Genomic DNA, 6,345 nt, shown 5'->3' on the forward strand with positions numbered 1-6,345 from the left:
GGGACACGTATAATTAGAGCCACAACTGGAGAAACCACCATGGTCCAGCTATGTGGCCGACTGGCTAGCTGATGGAGAGTTTTGAAGAAACTTGGTGTAGCTTGTGATATACTGCCTCAAGTAGGTACTGGCCGAGGGGTATGGGGTCTCCATCAGCTAGGTGCTCTACTATGTTTTCAAAGTTGGTTGTGGGGCCCAAAGTCTATCCGCAAAATACGAACCTCTCCAGCTAGTGATTGAGGAAGGCACTGTGCTCCCTGTGGTCGGCCATCCTAGAGTCCTTGCAGAGGGAGGTGATGTATCCTGACCAACCTCCCACGTTTTTGGTCTGCAGCCGATGCTGAAAGGTACCTCTCAAGTTTAATGGGTTTATAACAGGGGCCATGATTTTTAAGCCTGTCAGCATCACTACGTCCATAAGGGTGGGGGTGAGGATCCCATGGCCGAATACAAAAGCATTTAGGGCATCAGACCAGAAATATGAGGCGGCTGCCAGGAGTGGCTCATCCTTCTCCATCTCGGAAAGGTTAAGGCCTATACAGTGACCGATGTCCAGTTCTTCCCACTGGGTACCATAAGTCTCATATAGCCGATTGTACCAATCTCTCTAACCAATCAAGGAGGTTGGAAAGGATCTAAAGGATTGGGTCCAGTCAGAGGTGTTCAATTGGGCGTTTTTGAAGGGTATCCTATTGGCCTCTGAGCAGATTATTTCTATGGGATCAGGATTCCCCATGGGTCCGAGAAAGTAAAATCTTGGGTTTGGGCTTGGAATCATAATATGGGTTTTAAGTTGCTAAAAAGAAAAACAATGCAGAAGAAGGAATCAGATGTTGGGCTGATTAGTAACATGGCGTATGGGAGTCATCGAGGAAAAATTATAACAGTAAACCCTAGACGAATAAAACAGAGTTCCCAATCGCGGAAAGCGAAAGAGGGGCCAGAGCAAGGACTTATTGAAGTCATTGCCATCAATGGAGGTTTGGAGCCGCGAGGTGAGTAGTACCTTGAAGCGGTGGGCTTTTCTAGAGCACGACGGTGGTGTCTCTGGCGATCTCGTGCGAAAACGTGAGTTCGGGACGTGGACGAGCGTGCTGGATGCGGGGATGCGGATTGCAAGAGCTCAAGAAGGAGGAAGAGAGCAATGGCTAAGTCTGGAAAGGGTGGAAGTTTATAACGCAAGTAGCCAGGAAGTGACTGTTGGCACAGTGCGGCAAAACAGGGGAGCCGTTAGAATGTATCGTTGCAACAGAGTGAGCCGATAGTGGAAATCGGTTACAGGAGAGGAAATTTCGGAACAATGAATTATTCTGAAATTGGGCGGCATGTGTTAACGCCAGATTTTGGCAAATAGCCGTTATGAATTGAGATGCAGCTAAAAACTGAATCGGACAATGAGGGGTGAATCAGCTAGAAGCAGGAGACTGGAGGCGGTATGGATGTGTTAACGCCATATTTTGACAAATAGTCGTTACGGATTGAAACACGGTTGAGGACCGAATCGGAGAAGAAGGTTCGAATCGGCTAGAAGCAGGAAACTGTGTGCGGTGTGGTTGCAGCCGATAGAGTCAGAATCGGACAAGGACAAGAGTCCGATTGGGCCTGAAGCTTGGGGATAGGTTCGGTGTTTACCGTGAGTTCGTGTAGATTAATTAGGATTTATCTTGAAGTATGTCTAGAATTCTATTATTTAATTAGAGTGCGGACAATGTAAAGTTAGTTAGTAGCGGATTCTTATCCAGTTAGGTTAGTTGTTTCCTGGGGCTATAAATATGGGTGCCCATGGTCCTTGTAAACTATCAGCAAATCAATTCAATTTGGCGCATCGCCTCAAACCCTTTGACTTGCTGGATCTTTGTTGTCAAACTAAATCGGGGGTTCGTAGAGGTTTATCGCCAGAGTTTCAGCCAGCATTATCTTAACTAGTCCACTTATTGGTTGGTTAAATTCACCGATCTTCATGTTTCTATGGTTTTATCGTGTTAGACTGCATACTGTCTCGGTTAGGTCCGATCTGTGTATGTTTGGTATGATCTGTCTATAGAAGTCTGTCCGATTGGCTGGGTTTAATAGATTGGTTGACGAATTACGCTGCCTTGCTATCTCGTTATTTGCGTGCTATAATATTCCACTGATACCATGTATGATTGTGTCTAGATCTGTACTGTCTCGATTAGATTCGATTTGCTAGGTCTAGTATAAGTATGCATGTTGTTAGTCGTTATTGTTTTATGTTAATAGTTAGCATAGCATCCCGGTTTATATTTAATTCCGTGTCTAGTCTCGTACCGGCTATCAACCTCATGTGCGATAAGTTCTACAATGGTCTGATTGGCCGAATAATCTTAAGACTGTCTTGGTTCGGTCCGATCTTTTAAGATTATTTGGTTGATTGAGCTGTTCAGTATTTATCTTGCTTCTGACTAAGCCGATTGGGCATATTTACAATTGTCATCATAAAATTCCTATAAAGTCGATCGTCTAGTCTATCGGCTTGGGTCCTGGGACGGTATCGGTTGTCCGGCCGATACCGATTTGGGGGTTAACTGTTCTTCCATGTTATATCTTGTCAGTTACAGGATCAAACTGACTTGCACGCCTAGTATTTCTAAGAATTAGCTCCTGCACTGGAGTGGTCTAAGATTGATTCCTAGGCCTACGTGTATGACCGTTGACTATTGTTTTCAGCGTCAACATATTTTTGGCACGCTCGGTGGGACCAGTTCAAGCACGAAACAGTCAAGCGTCCATCAAGTCAAGGCAACAGCGATGGCCGCGAAGGAAGTCAGCGCTGAGAACATCCTCCCTATCACCTGGGAGAGCCTCACCGACGAACAACGAGCCCTGGTGCAGCGACACATGGGCAAATTCCAGAAACTGTGCCTCGAGTCCTTTAGCATGACTCGGAGCGGCCCAGTGCAGAAATCTCGGCTTCCAACGCCTAACTCGGAGCCGGGAAAAGGGAGCGACATAGGAAAAGGCGGTGACTCTCCCCTGGGGAACCAGCCGAATTTACAGGACATGGTAGATTCCGCGGTGCACCACACGCTCATCAACCAGTCAGGGGTACTGGTAAATACACTGTCAGGACTGATTCGGCAGGTGGCCGATGGAGGTCCTGATGGGGAGTCACACCAGAGGGGGCCTAGGTACTTCCTGGATGGGGAAAGACCCAAGTATCGGCAGTATAGAGACGAAAGGGACCCAAGGGACAAAGAGTCGATACCATATAACTCCCGTGTACAATTGGAGGAAATCTCGGAGAGACCAAGACAGCCCTACCAGGAGAGGACCCCTCCCAGGAACGCTCGGCACGCCGATCCATACTACCGGGACAACCAACAATACCAACCGCCTCTAGCATGGTCATATCGGCCGGAGCCGATGTTTGAGAATCAGGTCCGTCAGCCCGACCCAATTCCAAGAGGGCAATTCAGGGATGAAGATTGGACAGACCGGATAGCAGAGGTCATGCAGGAGCGCTTCGGCCTAAGGCTGAGGGAACAAACTACTATGTATCGGTGCCCATACCCAGAGTGGTTTGAAAGCGTGCCACCGGTATAGGGTACCGGATTTCTCCAAGTTCTCGGGACAAGACGGCACGTCAACTATCGAGCATGTCAGTCGATTCCTGGCCCAGTGTGGCGAAGCATCGGCCAAAGATGTGCTAAAGGTGCGCTTCTTCCCGCTCTTCCTGTCCGAATCGGCCTTCACATGGTTCTCGTCCCTGCCACCAAACTCGGTTAGGAGCTGGGCTGACCTGGACAAGCAGTTCCTTAAGTACTTCTTTGCAGGAGTGCAAGAGATGTCCCTAACCGATCTTACTATGGTATGGCAGAAGATGGATGAATCGGTTCACGATTACGTCAAAAGGTTCTGGAACGTAAGGAGTCGATGCTACCGGCTGAACCTAAGCGATCAACAGCTAACCAAGCTAGCATTCCAAAGCTTGCTCGGCCAGATCAAGCAGAAATTCTCGGCCCAAGAGTTCGAGAGCTTGGCCCACCTCGTACAAAAGGTCTCGGAGGCCAGAAAGGACAAGTTTCAACGCCGGGTAGCATACCTGGCTAAAGAATCATTGGACTCAAAGGTCGATGAGTCAGACATAGGTCTGGCTGAATGGACCAGAAACAAGAAACCGGTGAATTGTCCCTGGGTCAAAGGGGCAAAAGAGACAGAAAAGTTTGACTTCGACGTCAACAAGGCCGACAAAATCTTCGACCTCCTGCTGCAAGAGAAGCACATTCAGTTGCCAACAGGTCATGTCATACCATCGGCTGAGGAGTTGAAAAAGAAAAGTACTGCAAGTGGCACAACTCCATCTCCCACCACACAAACCACTGCCAGATATTCAGGCGTCAAATTCAAGTGGCGGTCGAGCAAGGCCGTATCAAGTTCGAAGACACTAAAAAGCTGATGAAGATAGACAGCCATCCATTCCCCGTAAACATGGTATATGCTAACATCGGCTACGGGTCAAGAAGCGGTTCGAGGGGGCGTCTAGGTACAAACAGCATCACTTCCACTTCAATGATGAACAGGTACCATCGGCGCTACGAGAGAAGCCAAAGGCACGACGGGCAATCCCGATACGACGATCATTGGGTCTGTCCGTTCTTCCAGTACTGCTGGGAGGAATGGATACGGCTGCCATCCAAGGGAGACTGCCCCGAATGCAACCCGGAGGGGTGATGCTACACCAGCCGACAACTACCCCCAGTAAGTGAAGAACGCCGCCACGGTTGGCACGACGCCATGTGCCGGTGCATGACAGGTTGGGCCCTCGGGAGCAGAACTATGAAGAATATGATGAAGAAGAAATCAGACAATACTGCGATGACCAAGAGCAACAACCATCGATGAAGCCCAACCAATGGTGTCCTAGCGGCCTGTTCACCAAAAACTAGAAAAGACGGCTGCAATGACTTCGCCAACGTGAACTCCAACAACATCAAGATGAGGAACAGCCGCCGGCACCCAAGAGAACACGTAAAGAATGGCGTGTCAAATCAGAAGTCCACAAACCATCGGCCAACGTGAACATGGTAGTTATACTGCCAGCAGAATACATGGCCGATTGGTCCGATGACGAGGTACAAGAGGCAACAGCCCAGCTAACGCCAGAGGCAATAGCCCAGCTAACGCTACCTCCACAACCTGCCGTCTTCAAGAAGCCAGCGGAAAAGGACCATCGGCACCTTCGACGGTTGTACATCCAGGGCAATGTCGACGGGAAGCCAATGGCAAAGATGCTAGTCGATGGTGGCGCGGCAGTAAATCTGATGCCGTAGTCCACCTACAGGAAACTAGGCAAGACTCCCAAAGATCTTATCAAGACCAACATGATGCTGAAAGACTTTGGAGGCAACTCGTCAGAGGCCAAGGGATGCCATAACGTTGAACTAACGGTCGGAAGCAAAACACTACCAACTACGTTCTTCGTCATCGACGGAAAAGGGTCATACAGTCTGCTGCTCGGGCGAGATTGGATCCACGCTAACTGCTGCATCCCCTCCACCATGCACCAAAGCTTGATACAATGGCATGGGGATCAAGTGGAAGTGGTCGCAGCCGACAGATCGGTAAACATAGCCACAACGGATCTTCCTACGTGGGAGGCAGAAGACTATGAATGCATCTCTGGGAAAACCCTGGTCGGGGGAATTCCTGAGCGTATCGGACACTGGGATCCAACCGATCAGTTGATGACTTAGACGGGAAGCTAGGTCAAGGATTCATGTCGGCCGATAAGTTAGAAGAGATAGACATAGGACCTGGAGACAGGCCAAGGCCGACATACATAAGCACAAACCTGACCCCGGAATTCCGGAAAGAATTAATAAAATTATTGAAAGAGTACGTGGATTGTTTTGCATGGGAATATCGTGAGATGCCAGGTCTAAGCCGATCCATCGTCGAACATCGGCTGCCAATAAAACCAGGTTATCGGCCCTTCAAACAACCACCGAGAAGGTTCAAACCCGACATGTATGAACCGATCAAGGTGGAAAAATCACTAGGCTGTACGATGCCAAGTTCATCTGGCATTGTCAGTATGCAGAGTGGGTATCCAACAACGTCTCAGTGCTCAAGAAAAACGGCAAACTTCGGGTCTATGTGGACTTTAGAGATTTGAACAAGGCGACCCCAAAGGATGAATACCCAATGCCTGTAGCCGACCAGTAAGTAGACGCAGCCTCAGGACACAAAATGATAAACTTTATGGATGTCAATGCCGGTTATAACCAGATATTCATGGCAGAAGAAGACATCCACAAGACGGCTTTTAGATGCTCGAGGGCAATCGACTTGTTCGAATGGGTCATAATGACATTCGGACTTAAG

This window comes from Oryza brachyantha, chromosome 2 (assembly GCF_000231095.2).
Source record: "Oryza brachyantha chromosome 2, ObraRS2, whole genome shotgun sequence".
Taxonomy (NCBI): domain Eukaryota; kingdom Viridiplantae; phylum Streptophyta; class Magnoliopsida; order Poales; family Poaceae; genus Oryza; species Oryza brachyantha.